Genomic DNA, 26,676 nt, shown 5'->3' on the forward strand with positions numbered 1-26,676 from the left:
CCGGGTTCAAGTGATTCTCCTGCCTCGGCATCCCCAGTAGCTGAGATTACAGGCATGCGCCTGGCTAATTTTGTATTTTTAGTAGAGATGGGGTTTCTCCATGTTGGTCAAGCTGGTCTCGAACTCCCGACCTCAGGTGATCCATCTGTCTCAGCCTCCCAAAGTGCTGGGATTACAGGCGTGAGCCATTGCACCTGGCCTAAAAATAAAAATTTTTAAAGCTTGTAATTGCAGAGAACAAAAAAAAAGTTCTAGAGATCTGTTGCACAAAATAATTAACAATACTGTAATACTGTGACGTATACTTAATAATTGTTAAGAGGGTAAACACATGTTCTTTTTGTTTTTCTTTTGTGACCGGATCAGGCTCTGTCACCCACTGGAGTACAGTGGTACAATGACAGCTCACTGCAACCTAAAGCTCACCAGGCTCAAGTGATCCTCCCACTTTAGCCTCCCAAGTAGCTGGAACTACAGGCACATGGCACCATGCCCAAATAATTTTTTAATTTTTTGCAGAGACAGGGTTTCACTATGTTGTCCATTCTGATCTCAAACTCCTGGGTTCAAGTAATCCTCCTGTATGGGCCTTCCCAAAGTGCTGGGATTACAGGAATGAGCCACCATGCCCAGTTGATATCCATTTTTTTAAACCACATTTTTAAAAAGTGTAGAGTAGGCACAGTTGGATTTAACCAGCACTAGGGTTTCTCAATTAAGCAATGAGGCAAGTGAGGGCAAGTGTACTGAGAATATTTACAACTGAACAATCATGACCAACAACAGAAATTAAACTGAATAAAGAGAAGGGTAAGGACACAAGGAGAGAGTATGGTGAGGAATGGTACAAAGATAATAGAGTAAATGGGTTCTAAGTCCCAGTGTGATAAAAGAATTGCTGGCACTAGAATGCATGAGCCAGTAAAGTGTGAACTGATGATCAGGGTAGAATTGAAATTATGGAGGGGGTTATAATTTTTTGTTATTATTGTATAACAGACCGGGGGTATGACCATGATAGCTGAGGTGGGGTGGAAACTTTGCAGGAAGTCAAGATATTAAGAGGCCAGGAAGGTAGAGGAAGAGTCACCTACCTGGATGTTGAGATCATCAAGAATTAGAATAAAGAAGTATTAGGGAAAATGAGCCATATAAGACAAAATCTTCATTAAATGAGAAGGAAGTCAGTCAAGGTTCCATGGAAAACTGCAAGGATGTATCATGAGATTGAATATCCTGTTTTCTATTTGATGTTAAGGAAGGTGGGAGGGAGAGTGATCTGGAAGTAGCAAAGCAGGTAAAGGATAACCCCTCCAGGCCCAAGGAAACCCCGGGTGTCTGCAAGAGAAAATTCCACTGCTTGAGCAGACTGCAAAAAAGAATCGGTGTCCTCCAGTGTAAACGAAGTTTCAGTTGCAGAGGTTCTTACTCAGGAGCTCATGGCCTCACAAAATTCAGGAGGTTCATAACCTTAGATGTGAAAAAAATTACATTTTTATTTTCACTAACCTCTGAGCTCTGAATTTTTCTTTACTTACGAGACGTAGGCAGGACACATAGTAGTATCAGCAATACCTGCGACTTTGTAACCAAAACAAATCAGATATTCTCATCAAACTACTTGTTGCAGGCAACTCAAAGCATTATTTATGCTCATCAGTATCTAAAAGGGCAGCTGTTAAACTCACTCCTGGATTATTTAATGAGTGAATAAAAGAACAAACATATTACTATATCTAAAAATGTTAACAGCTGTATTTCAAAATAATTGTTCTCCTTCGTAAGTCGTACATATTTTACCCATTTAAAAACATTAAGAAGGGGAACAGAGGCTGCTCAAAATATTTAAGATTCCTTAAGAACAAGAAGGTAAATAGAAAAAGACGATGGAAGGTTTCAGGAGTTGGAGAGCAGTGGGAGAAAAGACTCTGCCAAGGGAACAGACAGAGCTGTGGGGAAATGAACCCCAGGGTGAGCGGCGGAAAAGGCGGGTGATAGAGAAAATGTTAGGTGAAAAAGGCAAGCTGCAATGCACAATGCATGATGCCATCTGTACAAAGCACCAAAAAAATGGATATATATTTTTGTAAATGGGAAGAAAATCTTAGGAAGTTACATACAGTAACACCAGTGGTTACCAAGGAAAATGAAACAGCACAGAAGGGAGAGCAAGGAAAGTAGGCAGGAAAGCACTTTTCTGTATTGTTGCCATTGTTTACTGCAAGCTATTACATTTAAAAAAAAAAAAAAAACTAGCTCTTTTTAGAGGAATGCCCTTTCTGTTTTCCTTGGTATATTCTTTGGTATTTCTGCAGAATACTAACGATTAGACCTCAGGTCTCCAGAAAACTCAGAGATACATTCTCCCAGGAAATGCTGAGAAAATGAAACTTTCTATAGCAGGGTGAGATGGGCATCAGGGGGAATGCATTTTGCTCTCTGGGGCTGTCATGAAACCATCAGCCTTGTGTCCGCCCTTCACAACATTTGACTTTCGTGTTGAGATAAGCAGGAAACTGAAAGTCTCATCTCCTGGAGTGCTCTCCTCATGACTCAAAGCATGTCTGGGAAAAGAAACTGACAAGCAGACCAAAGATTAATAGGCAGGTCTTATCAGATGTAACAGACAGTGACAGTACTTCTCACACGGCTATTGCTGGTGTACAGGAACCTGTGGATTTCTTCGTTTACCACATGTAGAGCCAACTTACTGAACTCATTTATTAGTTTTCTCAGTTTGTCAATCGATTTTCTTGACTTTTCTAGGTAGATTACATGCTTAGCAAAGAACATAAACGGTACGCATTCTGACCTTCCCTTCAAATATTTACAACTTTATCGCTTCAGCTTCTCTTATTCCATTGGCTGGGGTCTCCAGCACTAACAAGAACACTAAAAATAAGCTTAGTATTGTTCTTCCTTTCATGGGAAATATTTTACCAGTTGGCTTTGCTACATGCTTCAGGTGGAAAACTACCCGTTATCAGGTTGAGGAAGTTTCTTTCTTCTCTTAAAACTAGTCTTTCAGAAAGAGTTACTTAATTTCATTTAATATACTTTTTACCATTAACTGAGATGGTCCTATTGTTTTCCTCCTCAGATTTATTTAGTGTAAATGACACTAATATATTTCCTAAGGTCAAATCACCCTTGAATCTTGGCTAGCTTTATCCTATAGTATCAATATATTGTTTGATTCAATTTGCTAGTGTTTTACTTGGGATTTTACAAATACATGATAAGTGAGAATAGACATTGTTCTCTTTTTCTGTTCCATCCTTGTCTGACTTTGCTAGCAGGGTTATGGCTAGCCCCAAAGAGCATCTTCTCTTTTGCGTATTTTTTCTTTCCTCTAAAAATCTTTGTGTAAAATAAGAATCATCAATTATTTTTACAGTCTTATAAAAAAATCTGGCCCTTTAAAGAGTACGTCTCTGACAATTTTTCTTTTTTTTTTTTTTAATTTTTTTACCCGTTAATGGGTTACCACGCTTTTCCATTCCTTCTTACAATTCAGGCTTGCCCATGGTCCAAGACAATCCTCAAATACTGGCAAAAAGGAAAGCAATGACAAATTTACAATAGCACCACATTCTTTTAGTATCACTGAAGCTCCCTTAATGTGTATTTAATAAAACATTGATTCAATGCTGAAGATACAAATAGGATATCTAAATTTAATCCAAAAAAGTTATGTTATTTTTAGAAAAGAATTTTAATAACTCCTAGAAAATGGGGACAATTCATTTAAAGATTAATTAAAGGCTGGGCGCGGCGGCTCACACTTGTAATCCCAGTACTTTAGGAGGCCAAGGCGGGTGGATCACCTGAGGTCTGGAGTTTGAGACCAGTCTGGCCATTATGGTGAAACCCCGTCTCTACTAAAAATACAAAAATTAGCCGGGTATAGTGGCAGGCACCTGTAATTCCAGCTACTCGGGAGGCTGAAGCAGGAGAATTGCTTGAACCCAAGAGGTGGAGGTTGCAGTGAGCCGAGATCGCACCACTGCACTCCAGCTTGGCGACAGAGTAAGACTCCATCTCAAAAAAAAAAAAAAAAAAAAAGTGCGCATCATAATTAGTGATAAGAATATATGCTTAGTCTATTTAAGATATATTTGTCTATCAAAGTTTCTTTAGCTATTTCCACAACAGAACCTATAAAGAACGCACAGCTGCCTAACAGATGTATAATTTCAGTGTTTAGATTCCATTCTTTCTAGCTTCATTCTGCTAGAGGTTTTAGATTTTCTACTTCCATCTGGTTTTTTGCTTTTTGTTTTTTTAGACAGAGTCTTGCTCTGTTGCCCAGGCTGGAGTGCAGTGGCGCAATCTCGACTCACGGCAACCTCCACCTCCCAGGTTCAAGTGATTCTCCTGCCTCAGCTTCCCAAGTAGCTGGGATTACAAGTGCCCGCCACCATGTCCAGCTAATTTTTGTATTTTTTTTAGTAGAGACAGGGTTGCACTATATGTTAGCCAGGCTGGTCTCAAACTCCTGACCTCAGGTTATCCACCTGCCTCAGCCTCCCAAAGTGCTGGGATTACAGGCGTGAGCCACCGCACCTGGCCTTCATCTGGTTTTTAACCTCCCTCAGTTTAGGTTCTGTTTCTCTACATCTTATTATATTTTAGTCTATTATTACAGAAGAACATATCAAATGTGAAACATCCTGATTTTAAAAAAAAACCTTAAAAGTGGCAAAAGCTGAGAAGGAAAAGAACATTCAGAAAAACAAACAAACAAACAAAAAAACAGGTAACTAGAATAAGACAGCCAAATTTTCAGAATTTTCTATTTCTATTTAGATATCCCCACCCCTACAAATTTCAAATTCCTTATATTCCAGGTTCAGACACTCAGGATGAACTTAGCTTTACCCACCTTATTTGTACAAATTCTTAAGCTACAGTAGAAACATTAAGTAGTAGGATTTCTTTGAACTTAACAGTATATATACCAAAATGTTTATATATGTTATCTTTGAGTAGTATAAATATGGGGGTTTTTACTTTTTTCTCAGGACTTCTCTGTGTTTCAATTTGTTCTGTTAGCATTATTTTTGCAATCAGGAGGGGAAAAAAGACTTGTTTTGAAAAGAAACTTTAAAAAAATGGGATGATTGGCCGGGCGCTGTGGCTCAAGCCTGTAATCCCAGCACTTTGGGAGGCCGAGACGGGCGGATCACGAGGTCAGGAGATCCAGACCATCCTGACTAACACGGTGAAACCCCGTCTCTACTAAAAAAAAATACAAAAAACTAGCCGGGCAAGGTGGCGGGCGCCTGTAGTCCCAGCTACTCGGGAGGCTGAGGCAGGAGAATGGCGCAAACCCGGGAGGTGGAGCTTGCAGTGAGCTGAGATCCAGCCATTGCACTCCAGCCTGGGCGACAGATCGAGACTCCATCTCGAAAAAAAAAGGGGGGGATGATTTTTAGATGTCTACTGTATCTAAAAATGTTAACAGCTATATTTCAAAATAATTGTTCTCCTTCGTAAGTCGTACATATTTTACCCATTAAAAAACACTAGTCTAAGAAGGGGAACAGAGGCTGCTCAAAATATTTAAGATTCCTTAAGAACAAGAAGGTAAATAGAAAAAGAGAGATGATGGAAGGTTTCAGGAGTTGGAGAGCAGTGGGAGAAAATACAGAAAATGTTAGGTGAAAAAGGCAAGCTGCAGTGCACAATGCATGATGCCATCTGTACAAAGCACCAAATAAAATGGATATATATTTTTGTAAATGGAAAGAAAATCTTAGAAAGATACATACAGTAATGATGCCATAACCAATTACATTTAAATGACTGTTAAGAGAACAAAAGCAATTTAATAATATTTCATATTATTATTCAGTAGCATTAACAGGTAAAAATCAGATTTCATTTCTCAATCTATTGAACTCCAAAAACTGCCCCACAGATGGACTTATTCACTTTCATTTTCAACTGACGTTGCAGTATTTGGCATCTCCTTTTCTTCTTGTTCTCTCACAGGGTAGGTTTTAAATTTATTCTATGAAATGACACAAATAATTATGTTATACAAGCATCTACCCAAGTTCAATTATTTTAAGAGTAATAACTCATGGTAAAGCTGTGAAAAAAGATCTATCTCTGGCTGGGCACAGTGGCTCACACCTGTAATCCCAGCACTTTGGGAGGCCAAAGCAGGCAGATCATGAGGTCAGGAGATCAAGACCAACCTGGCTAACACAGTGAAACTCCGTCTCTACTAAAACTACAAAAACTTAGCCGGGCGTGGTGGCGGGCGCCTGTAGTCCCAGTTACTAGGGAGGCTGAGGCAGGAGAATGGCGTGAACCCGGAAGGCGGAGCTTACAGTGAGCCGAGATCGCGCCACTGCACTCCAGCCTGGGCGACAGAGCGAGTCTCCGTCTCAAAAAAAAAAAAAGATCTCTGACCATCACCAATTAAACATGTATACATCTCAGAAATGAGAAGAGGAAAAAAAAAAAAACTCATTTTTAAAAAAGGTATGTGGGAAGAATTTTGGACAAGTATTTTTTAAACAACTATATGCCACTGGCCTTTTAATACTGTTTAAGATGCAAAGAAAAAAAAATCAGTAAAGTAAAAAAGTATAAGGCCGGGCGCGGTGGCTCAAGCCTGTAATCCCAGCACTTTGGGAGGCCGACACAGGCGGATCACGAGGTCAGGAGATCGAGACCATCCTGGCTAACACGATGAAACCCCATCTCTACTAAAAAATACAAAAGCTAGCCGGGCGAGACGGCAGGCGCCTGTAGTCCCACCTACTCCGGAGGCTGAGGCAGGAGAATGGCGTGAACCCGGGAGGCGGAGCTTGCAGTGAGCTGAGATCGCGCCACTGCACTCCAGCCTGGGCGACAGAGCAAGACTCCGTCTCAAAAAAAAAAAAAAAAAAAAAAAGTATACATGGGAGCCAGGCACAGTAGCTCACAGCTGTAATCCCAGTACTTTGGGAGGTTAAGGCGGGATGATCTAAGCTTGTGTCCAGGTAGCCGAGGATACAGTGAGCAATGTTCACACCTCTGCACTTCAGCCTGGGGAACAGAATGAGCGAGACCCTGCTTCAATCAATCAATCAATCAACCAATCTCAAAAGATTAACTGTGGAAAATTTAAATGTGGAAAATCTCTACCACATTTTAAATATTAAAAGAGAGGTTAATTGCTAAAAGTCAACTCTGTGCCTAGTACACATCCTCATCTTAAAATTCTCCTCCTCCATTTGACAATATAATTATGCAGTTAAGAGCATGGACTCTAAAATCAGACTGCCTGGGTTTGAATCCCAGCTCTGCCACTTATGAACTATGCAACCCTTGACAAGTTACTTAACCTTTGCAGCCTTAGTTTCCTCATGTAAAAGGGAACTGATAACAGTAACTATATCATAGAATACTTGTAAAGGTTAAATGGATTCAGAGTAAGGAAATATGTCAGATGCCATTTAATCCATCTGAATCTTGTATTTTATTGCTCAATATTCCTTAAACTAAAACCCATTTACCTTTTATATGTGAATAATGGCTGAACATTAATTTAAAAATTCCTAAAACTCAAAATCTCATACACTAAGTAAAAATAAAATATTGAACTAGAGTTTCCTTTTGAGTGCTTTTTATGTTATTTAATGTTTCCAAGGTTTGATAAACTCGAACAATTCCATAAAAGGGAATTAGATATTTGAGTTAATGTTCCAATTAAAAGGGTTATCATAAACAGCTTAAAAATCTGAGATAAAATTAAATGATACACTTAATGCTAAAATAGTACTGAGAATCAGAATGCATTTGGAAACAGGCCACTGAGAAGATCAAATGGTCATCTATAGTACTGTGACAGCCTCATACAGAGAAAAAGAGAATGGTATTTGGTGTCCAAAGGCCTTAATGGGAACTTAAGGTGGGAACTTAATGTGTCCAAAGGCCTTAATGGGAACTTAATGGGAACTTAAGATAATGGGAACTTAAGACTCTTAACAAAGAGTCTGAAATTGGTACAAACACAAGAAACAATTGTTTCTCTATCCCTATTCCTAATTGTGCTTGGTCAAATCTCCCTTTTCCATTTATTATAGAGATCTTGAAAAGCTCCCATAGCTTTCGGTTATTAAAAAGTGCAGTCCAATTTACTGCAGTTTAAAACTTTAACCTTCGGTCTTAAAATCACCTCCTTTCTCTTCAAATTCAGATTGGGTGCACAGTCCAAGAGAGCTAGCCTGAAGGAAGGGATGTGGTCTGATCGATTAGGGGAGGAAGGAGGGAGACTAGAGTAGCTATCTCAGTTGCCACTTCCCTGACTAATACTGACTACACTGTCTGTATCACAAGCAGACAACAGATAGCTTTTCTTCTGGGGACAAGTGGAGTTCTTTCATGACAAAGGAGACTAGAGGCTGTCAGCCCACGTAAAGATCTGCTCCAGCTCACCCTCCATTTGTTGTATTGTTTTGTTCGGTTTTGAGATAGGGTCTTACTCTCTCTGGCAGACTGAAGTGCAGTGATAAGATCACAGCTCACTGCAGCCTCAACCTTCTGGGCTCAGGCAGTCCTCCTGCCTCAGTCACCCAAGAAGCTGGAAATATGAGACAAGGCCTCACTCTGTCACCCAGGCTGAAGTGCCGTGGCATGATCTCAGCTCACTGTAGCCTCAACCTCCTGGGCTCAAGCCAATCTGCCACCTCAGCCTCCCGAGCAGCTGGGACCACAGGCGCCCACCACCACGCCTGGCTAATTTTTATATTTTTTGTAGAGACGGGGCTTCGCCACATTGCCCAGTCTGGTCTCAAACTCCTGAGCTCAAGTGATCCACCCACCTCAGCCTCCCAAAGTGGTAGGATTAAAGGCATGTGCCACCACACCTGGCCTGGCTCATTTATTTGCGCAGACATGGTGTCACTATGTTGCCCAGGCTGTTCTCGAACTCCTGAGCTCAAGTGATCCTACCACCTCGGCCTCCCAAAGTACTGAGATTATAGGTCTGCGTCACCTCACCCAGCCTCAGTTCACCCTCTTCCAACTGCTTTTGCTTCCCTGTCTAGCACAGCCTGCCTGGCAAGAAGGCTGGTGCCTGGTTACATTTGCATTACCCACCTGAACTAAAAGAAGGTCACTGCCACCCCTCGATCCAAACTGAGATTTCTAATTTTCCTTATCCTTTGCTCAAATAGGTACAGAAAAACCAGCCTGCTGCACAATATTGTCTAGGTACTCAGATGTTCCATTCCATCTTCTGCTAGTATTCTTAACCTCCAGGAATGATTCTACTAGACCTCTCCACATTAAGCTTCTAAGGGAAGGACACCCCAAGGGAAGGAGAAGGAAACAAAAACTACAGTGCTCCCCGCTAGGCACTAATCGCTGCAGTGACTACTCTGGCACAATTCCTTCTCCCCCCAACTTGTGACCTAATTCTGCCACCTCTTAATAAGCCCTGGAAAGGATTCTGGTCACTAAAGCCTAGGGCTTTCTTTAGTATGTGGAGTCTTTGACTTGACTTTATATGTAACTTTGAGGTCCTAGTCATCCACTCTGAGTGAATGAGGAAAAGTCTGATTCTATTTACCTCTTTTTAGAGACAGGGTCTCGCCATGTAGTCCAGGCTGAAGTGTGGTTGCTATTCACATAGCACACTATTCTCATAATGCATTTCAGCCTCAAACTCCTGGCCTCAAGAGATCCTCCCACCTCAGGCTCCCTAGTAGGTAGAATTACAGAGTTCAGCTCTAGTTCTATTTACTCTTTTACACCAACTTGTTTGGTGGGAAAATTAACCTTCATTAGCCTCCAATTCTTGATGTACAAAGCAGGAAAAGCAACAAAATTTCCTGTATCAATTTGCCAGTACTGATAATACACAGAAGTATTTTGCAAATTCAAATGTGAATATTAATACGGAAGCTAAAATAACACATACTTTTAGAAAGTATCAAGATCAGATTTAATTTTCAAGCACCCTATATGTGAAGCCATTTTAAGATAGAAATGTCCAGCTTATTTCTCTCTCAGAAATATTCTTCACTAACATTCATTAAGCTACTATGTGGCAAGCACAGTATTAAGCACTGAACTGCAATTATCATTCATTTAGTCCTCACAGTAACCCTGAGAGAGAGGACCATTACCATCCTCATTTTACATATGAGAAAAGGAGCAATTAACAACTTTGGCTCAAGGTCACAAACCTAATAAGCAGAGTGCAGTAAGGCACAGAAAGCAATAAACACACTGATGCATAACTAAACCTAGAAATAAGCCAACATTTAGTTAACCTTTTTAGTTATTTCATAACCAGAAAAATGAAAAGTCACAATAACCATATCAGGATTTCTTTATTCTTTTAAGACATTAATGCCTTCATTTTTTTTTTTTTTTTTTTTTTTTTTTGAGACGGAGTCTCGCTCTGTCGCCCAGGCTGGAGTGCAGTGGCGCGATCTCGGCTCACTGTAAGCTCCGCCTCCCGGGTTCACGCCATTCTCCTGCCTCAGCCTCCCGAGTAGCTGGGACTACAGGCGCCCACAACCGCGCCCGGCTAATTTTTTGTATTTTTAGTAGAGACGGGGTTTCACCGTGGTCTCGATCTCCTGACCTTGTGATCCGCCCGCCTCGGCCTCCCAAAGTGCTGGGATTACAGGCGTGAGCCAGACATTAATGCCTTCTTTGTGTAAAGATTTAACCTCAGTTGAATGACTTCTTTTGTTGTCTCTCCTCAGTGATGTGACCAGAGAAACCTGTTACAAACCATTTACTCTTTTATGCAAATTGATAAAATGCTAAGAAAAAACAGGGAAGAGTGCCTAACTTTAAGAAAAAAGGCTTGTGAACACAATTGAAGTTACTATGCCATCCATTAACAATCAATGTTACTACCATAGGAACAAACACAGGAGGGTGAGGTGCACATCTTTAATGGTATAATCTACTTCATTTAACAAATGTCTCATTTTGGATAAGATTTTTTTTAATGTAAAGAAACTTTGCATATATTTAAGATACTTACATTTATTTTTAGAAAAACCTTACCTTATTATTATCCCTTGCCCTTACAGCCAGAAAAACATCAATTTGACCATTGTTAGGGAAAACTTCCTACACCCTGTTAAGTTCAGTAATTGCGGTCTGATAAATTAAACAGACAAAAAACACATCTACAAGAGAAATGACAGATTTGATTCACCTATGTAGAAGAATTCACAGAAAAATGTGACCCAAAGGGACTGTCTGAATTTGGGGCATGTGTATCACTAGGGAAACTGGAAAAGAACAATGGGCTCTTGCAGGAAAACAAGTAACGTGTAGGACAGACAAACAGACCCTTAGGAGAACAGCTGGAGATAGGATAGTTTGTAACAATGTTTAGGTGAGGTGCCAAATTCTCTCCAGTGACAAGATTCAATCTTCACTGCTTGCAAAACTCCCAAGGAAGGGATTTATGACAACTGGAGGTTATGACAATTGAGTTCTTTGGGGAGGATCTAGTTTTAGGCAGACAAGGGAGTTCAGGGGGAAAAAGAGCTATTCTCAAATGTCTTCATATTAAAATACATGTTTTATTTGTCTGAGACAGGGTCTTGCTCTGTCACTCAGGCTGGAGCGCAGTGTAAGATCACGGCTCATTACAGTCTCCAACTCCTGGGCTCAAGAGATCCCCCCACTTCAGCTTCCTGAGTTGCTGGGATTACAGGTGCATACCACATCTCACTAATTTTTAAATGTTTGTAGAGACAGGGTCTCAACATGTTGCCCAGGCTGGTCTCGAGCTCCTGGGCTCAAGTGATCCTCCTGCCTCCGCCACCCAAAGTGCTGGGATTACAAGCATGAGCCACCACATTCCCAAATAATTTTTACGTTGTAGTAGCATATTCTGGATGCCTCTGCCATGGACAGATACAAATATCTGAACATTTATTTTGTACAAAGCATGCATGTGTACTGTTGGCAATAGAAAATATTTTACCACAAAAATCAGACCAAGGAGCTTATAACAAGTTGAGAGTATAAGACAAATGAAATTTAAATTTGCTGTTTTTTATTATTCATATAACAGCAAAGAAACCTTACATCATGAATGTTTTTTCAGCTGGCAAACTGGCAAAGATAAAAATAGACTGATATGGCTGGGGGCAGTGGCTCACGCCTGTAATCCCAGCACTTTGGGAGGCCGAGGCAGGTGGATCACGAGGTCAGGAGATCGAGACCATCCTGGTCAACATGGTGAAACCCTGTCTCTACTAAAAATATAAAAATTAGCTGGGCAAGGTGGCATGCACCTGTTGTCCAAGCTACTCGGGAGGCTGAGGCAGGAGAATCACTTGAACCCGGAAGGCAGAGGCTGCAGTGAACCAAGATGGCACCACTGCACTCCAGTCTGGCAGCAGAGCAAGACGCGGTCTCCCAAAAACAAAAACAAAAATATGTGTGTGTATGTGTATATATATATATATATATATATATATACAGACTGATATAATTACATTGGGAGGAGAGAACATACTCAAATACTGTTGGCTGGAATATGAATGGTTATGAAGATTTTGTGGGGTGGCCTGGCACTTTCCATCAAATCTGCATGGCTTCTCTAATAGTAAATGCATTCTTCTTTTTTTTTTTTTTTTTTTTTTTTTTTTGAGACGGAGTCTCACTCTGCCGCCCAGGCTGGACTGCAGTGGCCAGATCTCAGCTCACTGCAAGCTCTGCCTCCCGGGTTTATGCCATTCTCCTGCCTCAGCCTCCCAAGTAGCTGGGACTACAGGCGCCCGCCACCTCGCCCGGCTAGTTTTTTCTATTTTTTTTTTAGTAGATGGGGTTTCACCATGTTAGCCAAGATGGTCTCAATCTCCTGACCTCGTGATCCGCCCATCTCGGCCTCCCAAAGTGTTGGGATTACAGGCTTGAGCCACCGCGCCCGGCCAGTAAATTCATTTCTAAGACTTCATTTCATGAAATAAAAACAGTCTCAGAGGATATGTACAAACACCACAGCAGTATTTGTAATGCAAAAGAAAAAAATGGAAATAATCTAATTATTCAATAGGAAACTGGTAAATAAAATTAAGGTATAACCAGAAAATGGAATAACTGCTTAACTACTATAAAGAATGAGAAGATAGAGGCTGGGCACAATGGCTCACACCTGTAATGTCAGCACTTTGGGAGGATCACTTTAGCCCAGGAGTTCAAGACCAGCCTAGGCATCATGGTGAGACCCTACCTCCACACACACAAAAATTTTTTTTAATTAGCTGGGCATGGTGGCATGCACCTGTGGTCCCAGCTATTCAGGAGGCTGAGATGGGAGGATTGCTTGAGCCCAGGAGTTGGAGGCTGCAGTGAGCCGTTTGCACAACAAACAGTTAGGTTCAAGCGATTCTCCTGCCTCAGCCTCCTGAGAAGCTGGGATTACAGGTGAGCACCACCACACTCGGCTAATTTTTGTATTTTTAGTAGAGACAGGGTTTCACCATGTTGGTCAGGCTGGTCTAGAGCTCCTGACCTCATGATCCTCCTGCCTCAGCCTCCCGAAGTGTTAGGATTACAGGCATGAGCCACCCCATCTGGCCAAGGATTTATACTAGATTTTAAAGCATTCTGATGGGCAAAGAACCAGGGAAAGGAAAGTCAAAGGCAGTACTGTCCGATATGAAATGTAATTTTAAACTTTCTAGTTGCCACATTAAAAAAGTAAAAAGAATCAGGTGAAATCAGTTTTGTTTTTTTAATCGAGACAAAGTCTCACCACATTGCCCGAGCTGGTCTCAAGCTGCTGGGCTCAAGCGATCCTCCCACAGTGCCGAGATTACAGGCGTGAGCCACTATGCCCAGCCAAAATCAGTTTTAATATATTTCTTTAATCCAGTGTATCCCTAACAGTATCATCTCACTATATAACCAATATTTAAAAAGCAAAATGAGATATTTTACATTTTTTGGTACTATCTTCAAAATCTAGTACGTAATTCACACTTAAGCTAGCCACAATTCAAGTCTTCAACAGCCACGTGTGGTAGTGGCTATCTATTGCAGTAGACAGTATAGGTCTAAGGATTCTGAACCCAAACCTGAATCTGACATTTAGGTGACTTAGGCTGATAAAATAGTAGGAAAGCAAACAAAGCAGAAAAGGCTGACTTGGCCAGAGCAGGAGACCAGTCTGAGATATTTTGGATTTTCTATTGTAAGCAAATAAGAAAACAGGGAAAAATATTTAACAAATAGGGATGATGACCAGAGTAGTATTTCAGAAAGATTAATAGTTTTTGCTAAGCTACACACCTACAAATTCAACATGCAATTTTCCCCCACATTTTTATTATGTGAAAGATTATAAAATGAAGAAAGAATAATCTGTCACCCAGTGATTGTATTTCATTGATTTGGTGTACATTTAAGATACTTCTGAACAGTTACCACTGAAATATTTTTAGTTCATGACATTTTTAAATGACTTCTTGAAAAATGCAGACATTAAGAGCCTCACCAAAATTTAACAGCCTTTACTTTAACATTTTCTAACAAGCGCTTCTTTTAGCCAGGAATCTAAAATATTCTTACATAGAAATTTAAAACACTCAAGACCCTATACTCTTGAAATACACTACAAGGCGTTTTAATTACTAACACAAAAACTACCTACAAATCTTAATATACATAAAACAGTATCGAAACTATCCAAGTCTCCTACAGATTTCTACCTTCGAAATTGAGAGTCTATCTTCTCAACATTTTGATACTTTACCCAAAGGCTAAAGAAAAAAAAAATTAATGCTCAAAAAAGTAGGTAAGAAAGCAGGATACAGGAAGGGCACCGCAGGCATAAGCCATAAGCCATATTCCCTTTGGTACTTGCAAGGACTGCCAAGGCTGGCATGATTTTTCAGCCAAACGTCAGAAGTCCAGTGATGTCATTAGGACCAAAAGCATTATATGACCTTCAATTTCGGCAGCTAACTGTGCTGCAAGTCATGAGATTTTCTTTCTTTTTTTTTTTTTAAGCAGAAAGGTTATCTTAAAGTTCACATTGTTCCTTTTACTTTTTAAGATAAAGAACGAATATCCAGATTGGGTTAGTGTGGCATCCATGATTGCACAGGTACTCAGTAGTAAAACCAGTATCAGACTTTATAAAAAATTAGAAGTTGAAACTTAATCATTCTGCTGCTTCTTTATAGCTTTTTATATTTCCCAAATTAACCATAATAAATGTATTGCCTTTATAATTTTTTAAAAGCTACAAAAACTGCTCGCTTTACTGAATACTTCTGGCCAGGTGCAGTGGCTCACACCTGTAATCTCAGCACTTTGGGAGGCCGAGGTGGGCGGATCACAAGGTCAGGAGTTCGAAATCAGCCTGACCAACAGGGTGAAACCCCGTCTCTACTAAAAATACAAAAATTAGCCAGGCTTGGTGGCACACGCTTGTGATCCCAACTACTTGGGAGGCTGAGGCATGAGAATCGCTTAACCCGGGAGGCGGAGGTTGCAGTAAGCCAAGATTGTGCCACTGCACTCCGGCCTGGGCGACAGAGCGAGACTACATCTCAAATAAATAAATAAATACTACTGAATACTTCCAGAAACAATCTCCTTGTCCTTCCTTGCCTAAGGTCTCACTCTGCAGGCTACCTTCTCAGGAAAGCCTTCCAAAGTACCCGCATCCCAGACAGCCCAGCTTCCCTTATCAGTCTTTTAACATTCCCTGGACTTCCTTTTTGTAGATCTTAACATAACTACAACTAGATAATTATTTAATGTCTATCTTCTCTACCCAGGCCTTAAGTTGAAATTTTTCAAGGCTGGCCAGGTGTGGTGGCTCACGCCTGTAATCTCAGCACTTTGGGAGGTCGAGGCAGGTGGATCGCCTAAGGTCAGGAGTTGAGACCAGCCTGGCCCACGTGGCAAAACCCTGTCTCTACTAAAAATACAAAAAGGAGCCAGGCGTGGTGGCAGGCACCTGTAATCCCAGCTACTCAGGAGGCTGAGCCAGGAGAATAACTTGAACCCAAGAGGCAGAGGTTGCAGTGAGCCCAGATCACACCACTGCACTCCACTGGGCAACAGAGCAAGACTCCGTCTCAAAAAGAAAAAAAAAAAAAATTCTCAAGGCTGTTTTAGGTTCTTCGCTAGACCATACAAGGAGCTCCTGATACGAGGTCTATAACCTACAATCTATAATTCTATAATCTATAACCTATGTCTTCCTCTGCCCGATAAATGCACCTGCCTGAAATGAGACCACAAAAGTGAAGAACAGAGAAGACAACCTCAATTAATTATATCATTTGAGCACTTAGGTCTAGCCATGTCTATTTCTCGACCTTTCAAAATCATGGGGGTTAGTCGGGAGAAGCTTTTCCCTCCTTTAAGCTAACCTGAGTTAGGGTTGTCACTTGTAAGCAAGAGTCACTTGAAAGAGCCACCCAATTCCCACTGTCGGAATATAAAATCTAAAATCTATACAGCAATGACTCCCAAATGCCTACCTCCAGCGCAAACCTCTGTCAAACCCCAGACCCATATAGACAACTGCCAAGTGGAAATCCCTACTTGGCTGTTTCAGATACCTCAAACTCCATGTGATCCAACCAATACTATTTTCTTCCACAAACCAGCTCTCCCTCCATTTTTCATATCAGTCACCCACATCTACCCTGCTTTCCAAGCTAGAAATCCAGGAGTTGTTCTTGCCAATCCCATTCCTTCTCTCATCCATAGCTAGTTACCACCTCCTGTCCATTCCAGGCCCTAATTATCTGCCACCATCTTAACCCATTTATGCCTGAGGTTGCAATTTTTTGAATTTTTGCAATCGGACCTTGGTGATGACCTTGAGCAGGATATAAATAGAACTCCCACATGCTTAGCGTTCCAACAATGGAACACTAGGCATAAATGGGTTTAATCTGGGCCAGGCCAGAAAGACCTTCCCACAAGTTTGAACATCTTCAGTCTTCCTCTCTTCAAAATGATTTTCCAACATGTAACTAATCTCCCTAACTGCAAAAGTGATTATAATATATTATCCCTATATCTTAGCATACTCCTGTCCTCCTTCATAAGTCAACAACCAACTATAAACAGCTGGATCAAGAGCCAAGCTCCACTGTTCCAGATTTTAGCGGTATAACAAATCTGTGCCATAAGGAAGGCTCATCAGAAATATAAAACTATAAAAGAACAACAAAGTCTACAACAACAGCGTAAATAAAAGATACTCGAAGATAATTTACTCATCTATTCAATGTCTACTCATTAGTTACATATTAAACTGCCCATATGAACTGGCTTAGGGACCACAGGGCCTACTCTGAGACAGAGTCTACTGATCATCTGATCTCCCTATGCCCCTAACTAGTGTTCTTCTCAAAAAACACTACTGGGCATTTCCAGGCACATCCAAGAGCTTTGATTAGGGAGAGAAACCCTATTCATCAATTCTAAGATGCATCCATTTTTCATATTTTAGCATCTCTGGAATTGGAGTGCACCTTACAATCAATGGCTTCTTACAACTAGAAGCATATTTTAAGTGGTCTGTAAAATTACAGTGTATCTTACAATGGACATAACTCAATGCAACTCAACATTTAATCCTGTGTTAAAAAGTTGGTCCAACCTGGTCAATATGAACCTTGTGATGTTAAAAAGATATCCTAAAGCCTAAAAACTAGTAAAAGGTGGGAAAGTAGAAAAGGGAAAGAAATGGTTCCTATTTCAAAATTTAGTGTGACAGGAAACCCATTCTCCTTTCTCTCCATGGTTCGCTGTTCCTAAGATCCAACAGTCAGATCAGGACAGTTCAACAGCTACTGCTAGGCTAGACAAAAAAAATATTTGTATAAAAATTGTTATAAAGGTCAGGCATGGTGCCTCACCTGTGTAATCCTAGCACTTTGGGAGGCTGAGGCGAGCGGATCAACTGAGGTCAGGAGTTTAAGACCAGCCTGAACAACATGGCAAAACCCCACCTCTACCAAAAATACAAAAATTAGCCAGGCGTGGTCCCAGCTACCTGGAAGGCTGAGGCAGGAGAATCCCTTGATCTCAGGAGGCAGAGGATGCAGTGAGCTGAGATCGCGCCATTGCACTCCAGCCCAGGCGACAGTGCAAGACTCCGTCTTGAGGGAGGGAGGGAGGATTGTTTTTTTTAAAAAAAAAAAAAAAAAAACCAGGTAAACCAAGCAAATACCATAAAAAATAGTTCGTTTAATGGAAGACCTTAGAAACTTCTGAGTGGCAAAGTGGTAAGAACTGGGCTTACAGATTAATTTAGGCAGAAATGCATAAGATTAGACAAAGGAGAAAAGTGAAGGCAAGAAAATCGTAACATTAGTCCAGGTGGGATGAGAACTTGATTCAGAGTTAGGGGGTGGGGGTGGAGTCACAGGGTGGTGGGAGGAGAACTATGTGAAAGCCAAATAACACTAGATTTGAAAATAAATAAATTCCTGAAAAAAAGTGAAACATTAAAATTCATAGGAGAAACAGAAAATCAACACAAACCAACAGCTATTAAAGAAATTGAAGTGTTATTCAAAGTCCTCTCCAGAAAAAAAGATCTAGGCCTAAATGGTCATATAGGTGAGGTCTTCTAAACATTCAAGGAACAGATAATCCCAGTCTAAAATTATCCTGAAAAAGAGAAAACGAAAGAAAGTTGCCCAACTCATTTTATGATTTGACTACTACCTTGACACCAATATGAATTCAGAACTGTCCCACAGTTAGCAAGAATAGACAGCAGAAGAGTTATAATATCATAAAGCAGAATCAACAGATGTTGGCTACAGACAAGATATAATGAAATGGGAAAAGGTTTGGGTTTGGTATGACATCAACAGAAATAAAGAACACCAAAGAAGCAAGTTAAGGAAAAGAAGCTCAGAACAATCAGGTACAGATACGCATAAAGCAACTGCAAAAAAAAAAAAAAACCAGATTCAGAAGACAAATAAAGAACAAAGAATTCAGAATTATTCCAACAGAAAGGTCTGAACAATCATTCTAAGGGACTAGAGACATAGAGAAAAGTGATCTAAAAAGTGAAACTTGGAGAACGCATATTAAAGAGGAAAGGAGGAACAGATTAGGCAGAAAAGTGGCGGTCAGTATAATGTCACAGAAGGCCCCCCTTCATCTAGTTAATAGTTAACTCTTGCTCATCCTTCACAATCTGCCTGGGTTCCAACAAAGCATTTTTAAGGAATCTTTCCCAGATTCTCCCACCACCACAAGCACCAGGTCAGGTCTCCATTTGAAGTTCTTATAATATTCTGCACCTTAATTAAAATCACAATTATATTTAACTAGAGACTTTATTTTTCAATATGTATTTCCCCACTAGACTTTAAGCTCCATGAGGGAAGGATCTGTTGTATCTTACTGCCTTGCACCCTGTGTTAGAATACAGCGCGTATTTGTTAAATGAAATGTATAGATGAATGAAAGCCAAGGAAAGGCATCTGAAAAATGTGAAGTCGATGTTAAATGTTACAGAAAGCTCAAGGAGAGGACTTAGAAAAAGCTGGTTAATGTGTTGATTAGGTTCCTTGTGAAGGTGAAATCCAGATAACAAGGGGTTAAGAAATGAGTGGCTAGCCACCAACCAGGCAAAGTCAGGAAAAGTAGACTACTCTTGGCAATCTCTAGAGATGGATTGTGAATGATTAAATTTTAATTTCAATGTTGCGCTAGTTCTCAGTTCTTTAACAACCATGTGTTACTTTTATTACGAATAAGCTTTTTAAAATGTTAGTAAGATTTGAAAAGGAAAAGTAGCAACAAGACAGCTTGAAGGAGTAGCAGACTTAAGGTTTTTGTAAATTGAAGAAATCTTAAGAACATTTGTACTTTAAAGAACCCAAATACGACAGAGAAAATAACTCACACTCCACTAAGTAGGAAAGTTAGAAGGAAAAAAAAAAACCCAAGGTGTTAATAAGAAAGACAAAAAATATATATATATATCCCTCTTTGACGGAAGGTTAAGAAGCCAGTAACAGAAGGAATTTAGTGAAGGAGCTCCCGCTAGGTGCCTCAAACTCTTCTGTAAACGGTGGGGAGAAGTGAAGAAAGTAGAAGTTTAAACTGGGCTCCATGGAAAATGGAGGAAAAATTAAACAAGAACCGAGACTGGTTCTACTAAAAACGCATTCTACATTTCAATCGGCCTTTCATACACTCCCCCCATTCCTGGATCAGAGAATTGCCCATATTTTAGCTTCAAATTTAAAAATCTAAATAAGTCTGGTTCACATTCTTTATTTCAACAACTGAAAACAATGAGACGCATTAAGTTACACTCTAATTCAAAGCTTAACTCCTCTCACAAGTAAATACAATAGTTTCAACTCAAGCAACAAAATAACGATAATTTCAAGTAAGAGTAACTGAAAAATGTTCCTAAACGTAGAAGTGTTTGCAAACAGTTTTTTTTTTCCTAATTCGTTTGCCAGAATACGATGTTCCTGGGTTCAAATCCCAGGTCCCCTAGACAAGTTAACCTCTTTGCGTCTCGGTTTCTTCCTCTAAAATAATGAGGAATACAATAAACCAGAATCGTTAATAAGGATTAAATGACGCAACACAGGTGCCAAGTTCATAGTATGTACTCTGAACAGTTTGTTAACCGCTTAAAAGAGAAAACCTGCAGCAGTTCGACTAAATTAAAACATATGAGAGCATGAAAGTGTACCACGCTCAGACGCCAGACCCTAACACACAGCACATTATTTTTCTTCCTTGACGCAAGCTCATTTTTTTTTTTCCTTGCCAAATCTTTCCACTAGGAGTCTGGAAAGAGAAAAAAGGGTCCAGGCAATCCAGCAGAAAGTTTTCCAAAACTGAAGTGCGGAATCACCAGGCCACGGAGCGGAGGCCGCGCAGGACAACAGGTGAAGCAGCTCCGGGAGCTCGGGGGCCCGGGCCCCTTCCCGCGGCGACTTGGGGGCGGGCTGGCTGCTCCTCTCGCTCGACCCTCGCCCGAAACTCACTTTGTTCTCCCCTGTTCCTCCCCATAGCGTCGGGAGCCAAATCACGAATATCAGCCTCGCAGCTCCGGGACGGGGAGAGGAGCGCCTTTCCCATTTAAGGATTCCAGAAGCGTCCCAGGAGCGGCTTTCGCCCACTTCGCTTCCCCAAACTCGGCCTGCAACCCGCGGGTGGGAGACAAAAGAGGGGCCGGCGGGGGTACGCGGCGCGGGGTGCTGTGGGTCTCTGGCAGGGCGGTCACGGCCCAGCGCGCGCCGAGGCCTGCGGAGCTGGCGGGGCCGGGCCGGGCAGCCCCTGGCTCCGGCCTCTGCGCGCCCTGCTGCCTCCGCAGCTTCGCCGGAGCCCCGCCGGCCTCCCCGCGGCGGCCAACCCCTCCCGGCCCGCACGCGCACTCCCAACTCACCCGGACTCCAAGGAACTCATCCTCCAGCCCTCGGCGCGGAGCGGGTGGGCGCGGCGAGCCGCCGGGGCGAAGCGGGGCCCGGCTCGGCCTCCGCCCTCGGCGTGCAGCGGCCCCGACCCGGTCGCCCCTCGATTGGGCCGTGCGATCTTCGCCGCGCGCGGACGGACGCGCCGAACCCTAGCCTTCCTGCCCGCCCTTGGCCCTCCTCCCTCCTGCCTCCTCCCCCCTCCTCCTTCGCCAAGCCCGGCAGGCGGATTCCAATCTCTGCAGCCGCCGCCGCCACCGCCGACTCTCGCCAGGAGGGGAGGGGGCGGCGCGGGTGCGGGGGCCTGGGGGAGGGGCGGGCGTCGCGGGCCTTGCACGGCGCGCGCGCACTGGGAGGGCGCCCGCCCGCGCCGCGCGCACCCGACCCCGGGCGCCGGCCCCGCCCCACCCCCCGCCCCGCCCCGCCCTGGACACGAAAGGAGCCGAGCGCACGGCGGAAGCGCCCGAAGGGGTCGCGGAGCCCGGCGCCCCGCTGCCGGAAAGTAGGGCCAGCCGCCGGCAAGGGGGCGCCGAGCTGCTGGTGGTGCGGGCGGGTGGAGTCTTCTCCTCCGAGAGGGCCCGCCGGCCCCTCACCACACGCCCGCAGACGCGGTAGGGCGCACGCGATGGAACGGGGCGGAGGGGAGTGCGGACGCGGCTGCGGCGCCCTGCGGCCATCGGCGCCCGGGATGCCCGCTCTGGCCATCGGGGCCCGAGAGCCCGGCTCTTGTGGGCTCCTTCGCGTGGACCCCTCCTCCGGCCGACATTCACACTGCAGTGAACGCTAGTCAGCTGGCGTGAAATAAGCAGGTCGCTGGGAAGGCACCAAGTCACCAAGGTGGGGGATGGCCAGGTCGTGGTAGTTGCGACAAAGAAAAATGTAGTCACATTGCATTTGTTCCTCGCCCACCCACCGCTCCCGGCGTCTCTTCCCGGGCTCCTTGCCAGCGTGCCGAGGCGCAGGGAGGGTGATGGAGGCGCCCCGGCCGGGAAGATCTGCCGGGGAGAGCGGCTTTCCTCATCGATTCGGGAGCGCCAGGCCTGGCGCGCCCGGGCCCCTGTGATCTGCGAGCCCGCGAATTCCAGCGGCATAAGATAAGGAGCGGCGAGGGCCCAACAGGACTGAGGTCAGCCAGCTATAAATACGCCTCCAGTTCCACCGCGGGCTCACTCTGGTGACCTCGTGTACCCTCCGGAGGCTCATTCTGTCCATTTGGAAAATGCAACTAATTGTCGCCACCTGTTTTCTTCCATTTCCCCTCATTCATGGTGGAAAATGCTTTTAAAAGTATTCGATGACCTGTATATGAAGAAAGAGGAGATAGGCCCCTTTTTCACCAAATGTGTCCTTAACCTCCTTAGTAATCCAAGGAATGTATCGAGTTTAAGTCACTTAACAAAAGATGTTCTTTTGAAGATGTATTTTTAAAAATCAGTTTTAAAACTGGGTAAACCTGAGTAAAAAGAAAGGAGGAAAGAAAACAATGTGCCAAGCACACACATTCTCACCTGAAGAGATATTTAGATTCCCTTATATTCTGGTGTAAATGTTTGAATTCCCTTGTATTTTTGTTTCAATTTTTTGGTTTATCTTTTATTCTGTCTCCCTTTTCTTCTTACACCTGCCTTTGCCCTTAATGCTGCAGATAGCCTCCGTCATTCTGAATTATTTTTCAATTCTATTTTCTTCTCTTACCTTTTTTTCTGGGCTCTTCAGCTGTCTCAGGTTTGACAGTCATGGGTTATAGTATCTTGCTATGCAGGAATAATAGGATAAGTGAGATTACCTGCATCAACTAAAATTGGTCACTTTTCTTTCTCAAGTTTCCTTCATAATACCCAGCTTTAGTTTTTTGTTTGTTTGTTTGTTTTATTTTTTTGGACAGAGTCTCGCTCCGTCGCCCAGGCTGGAGTGCAGTGGTGCGGTCTGGGCTCACTGCAAGCTCCACCTTCCAGGTTCACGCCATTCTCCTGCCTCAGCCTCCCAAGTAGCTGGATCCACAGGCGCCCGCCGCCATGCTCGACTAATTTTTTTGATAAAAATACTCTACTAAAAATGTAGAGACGGGGTTTCACCGTGTTAGCCAGGATGGTCTCGATCTCCTGACCTCGTGATCCTCCCACCTCGGCCTCCCAAAGTGCTGTGATTACAGGCGTGAGCCACCGCGCCCAGCTCCGGCTTTAGTTTAAAGGAAAAGATGGGCCTTTTGCTTAAGGAGATTCAGATTGGTTGGTCAAAGCTCTCATTGATGTATGCTGAGCAATGTGTCGGCAGAGAAAACCATGGCAAGCGTGTTATTATGTTCTTTATAGCCTAGTTGGATTTTTAGACATATGAATTGGTCTATAAAATAGACAACAATCTCAGGTGGGAACCTTAGTACATCAAGTTTCTGAAATGTACAAATGAGTGTTGCCTGGCTTGTGTTATCTGCCACTGTAGAAATGAGAGCAAAATTGAAGCATCAAATTTTAAGTCATGATATCTTTGCTTCTCTGCAAAAGGCTCTCCTTTTCAAATCTTCTGGAATTTTTCACTCTCCTTTGATAAGGCCCAGCTAGTAGCCAGGCTTCAATCCTCAGCTTCAATGCCCTAGCTACCAGCAGCTAGTGGGGCATGCTGTTCTCCCTGGCTACTGGCATGTTTATGCATGCCAGCCCGTTTCTCCAGTCTGCCTGCCTAGGGAGACATCTGGACACGTGTGGTCTGGCCCCTAAACTCAAAAACAACACCTTGGGATCCACAGTTAACATTCTGTAATGTGTTGGTATTCCTTTAAGTGGGTTACCAGAATAGGCTGGAAATGGCCTTTTCCTCTGCCCAGGTAGGTCCCGAGAGAGGTAGTTGTTACATGCCCAAAGCAGCATTCATTAATTACATTGTGCATTTAGTTATTTGTTTGTGGTCTGAGCCCCTCTGCCCCACTAGAATATAAACTCCATGAGCAAAAGACTTTGTCAGTCTCTTTTTTTAGAGACAGGTTCTTACTTTGTCACCCAGGCTGGAGTGCAGTCGCGTAGTCATTGTTCACTGTAACCTGGAACTCCTGGGCTTACGTGATCTTCCCACCTCAGCCTCCCAAGTAGCTGGGACTACAGGCCAGCTTGACTTTGTCAATCTGTTCTCAACTCTCTCCTTAGAGCCTAGTGCCTGGCAAGTGAATATTTGTTAAACGAAAGAAGAGAAATAAGCACACATGTCCTCTAAGCATTTCTGAACCTTGTCCCCAAGACCCTTTTAGTGTTAGAGGGTGGCATGGCTATCTTGGAAAGAGTGAAGGTTGGCTGGGAAAGCTGTGGATCACATCCTCTTCAGTGAAATGGGACTTCTGCCTTTCAGGGATCCAAGTTGAATAGATTAATCCAAGCTAACCATTCAAAGTCATTTTCATATTGTAAAGATTTTATAAGGCAAAAGGCAGCACGAAGTCTCTGGGTCTGATGATAAGTTAGAGCCCAGTAAGGAGGGACAAGTGAAGGAATGCCATTGGTAGGGTGACCCTTTAGGTTGACTTCAAACCCGATATTAAATGGGTGGGGGTTAGGGAGAATAAACAGCTTCATTTTTCAGCAGCTTCATTTTTCAGCATTGACACTGCTACATCATTTTTTTTTTTGGTTAATAGCACCCCATCATGGCTTAGAAGGACTAAACTGAAACAGAAACTGTGGTTAAGAATAAGATGGATGTACATAATTCAGTGCACAAAATAGAGGAAGTTTAAAAACCTGAATTCATTTTCATTGTGGTGGTACAGTGTTTTACTTATTCTTTTGTTTACTTCTAAACAACTAGCTCCTTCTCCCTTAGCTCCATTTTAATTTATCTTTGCCTCAAAGCACTGGCTACTATGATTGAAAGACAGATGATGGAGGATATTGCTGCCCTCACTTGGTCCTACCTAGTCCGTGGCCTCTGTATTTCTCCTTCACGTACTATCCGTACACCCTTTACCATACAACCTGATCTTTCCTAGGCTTTGAGGCAGGAAGAATTATCAGAGCTTCCGTCCCAAGCTCAAGACTCAGCCTCCCACTGCCTGACCCCTTTCTAAGAACTGACAGCCCTTCTCTTGTGTCTGAAACCCTGACCTGTTAGCTTGCCAGGACCTCAAATTTATCTGCTTGTTGTTTGGACTCAGCTGCATCCCTGCGCCCAGACTGCTGGGCGGTTGTAGGTATTCTTGGTGGCATCACTTAATTGCCTCCAGCTCTTTGTTTCTAGACTCCCTGTGTCTGTATTCTACCTATCTGTTGGGCCTCCCTTCCCCCATTACCTCAGGCTGGATGTCTCGATCCCCACTGCGCTCCTGAACTACCACCTGTTGTTTGCTCACTACTCTCTGGCTATCAGGCACTGCCTAGAGGACTAAGGGTCCTCCCACCAAGCACCGGGAGCTGAGGCCTCCCTACCCCAACTCCCACGCAGCCCACAGTAGATCTTGGCCTTCCCTGTCCTGCTGCAGCTCACCGCCCTGCCTTTCCCTATCCTCACAGCACCTGGTTTATTGCACTTGGATTATTTTTTAACCAGATAAAAACTATATATATTATATGTGCTCTGGACATACCCTAAGTACGTATTAAAGCTGTATTATATGTAATTTTGGCTGGGCGCAGTGGCTTATGCTGGTAATCCCAGCACTTTGGGAGGCCAAGGTGGGTAGATCATTTGAGGTCACGAGTTCGAGACCAGCCTGGCCAACATGGTGAACCCCCCTGTCTACTAAAAATACAAAAATTAGCTGGGTGTAGCAGCAGGCACCTGTAGTCCCAGCTACTTGTGAGGCTGAGGCGGGAGAATCACTTGTTGCAGTGAGCCCAGATCTCACCATTGCACTCCATCCTGGGCGATAGAGCAAGACTCTATGTCTCAAAAAAAAAAAAAAAAAATCTATATATAGTTTTTTTTTCTGGCTAAAAATACAAGTGTAATGGGGTGTGTGTGTATATATAATCTATTGAATATAATTCAAATAGATTTCTAGTATTCTGAAATTGTGTGTGTGTAGGTGTTTGTGTGTACATATATATGTATTATATATGTACATACATATGTGTGTGTATATATGTATACAGACACCCCATACATACACTCAAAAATGAAAAGACCCGTGTCTGATTCTTCTTCCTATCCCTAAACACTGATTCTACTCAAGAATTCCTCTGGAGCCAGTAGTCCAGAAATCGCAGCATGTGGAACTGTATATGATTACCTTGGGAATGACTAGTAAAAGGAAGGGAAGGTGCAATGATAA

General features: G+C 42.9%; 2 protein-coding genes across 20 annotated transcripts in view; both read right to left on the minus strand.

Moving 5' to 3' along the window:
• The window catches only part of BMPR1A (bone morphogenetic protein receptor type 1A), a 164,579-nt gene extending 142,892 nt beyond the window's left edge, over nt 1–21,687 (minus strand). For 4 of the 5 annotated variants that reach the window (XM_050803862.1, XM_050803867.1, XM_050803868.1 and 1 more), the window contains exon 1: nt 21,395–21,664. The gene's annotated coding sequence lies outside the window, so the exon portion shown is untranslated. Of the gene's footprint in view, nt 1–21,394 lie in introns of all 5 variants that reach the window. The other variant, XM_050803863.1, reaches the window with a different exon arrangement.
• SNCG (synuclein gamma) overlaps nt 1–26,676 on the minus strand; it is a 389,209-nt gene that overhangs the window by 179,182 nt on the left and 183,351 nt on the right. The window contains exon 1 of one of the 15 annotated variants that reach the window (XM_050803903.1): nt 26,134–26,137. The exons of the other annotated variants lie outside the window; for them this stretch is intronic. The gene's annotated coding sequence lies outside the window, so the exon portion shown is untranslated. Of the gene's footprint in view, nt 1–26,133; nt 26,138–26,676 lie in introns of those variants that run through there. 15 annotated transcript variants of the gene reach the window in all.

This window comes from Macaca thibetana, chromosome 9, assembly GCF_024542745.1.
Source record: "Macaca thibetana thibetana isolate TM-01 chromosome 9, ASM2454274v1, whole genome shotgun sequence".
Taxonomy (NCBI): Eukaryota; Metazoa; Chordata; class Mammalia; order Primates; family Cercopithecidae; genus Macaca; species Macaca thibetana.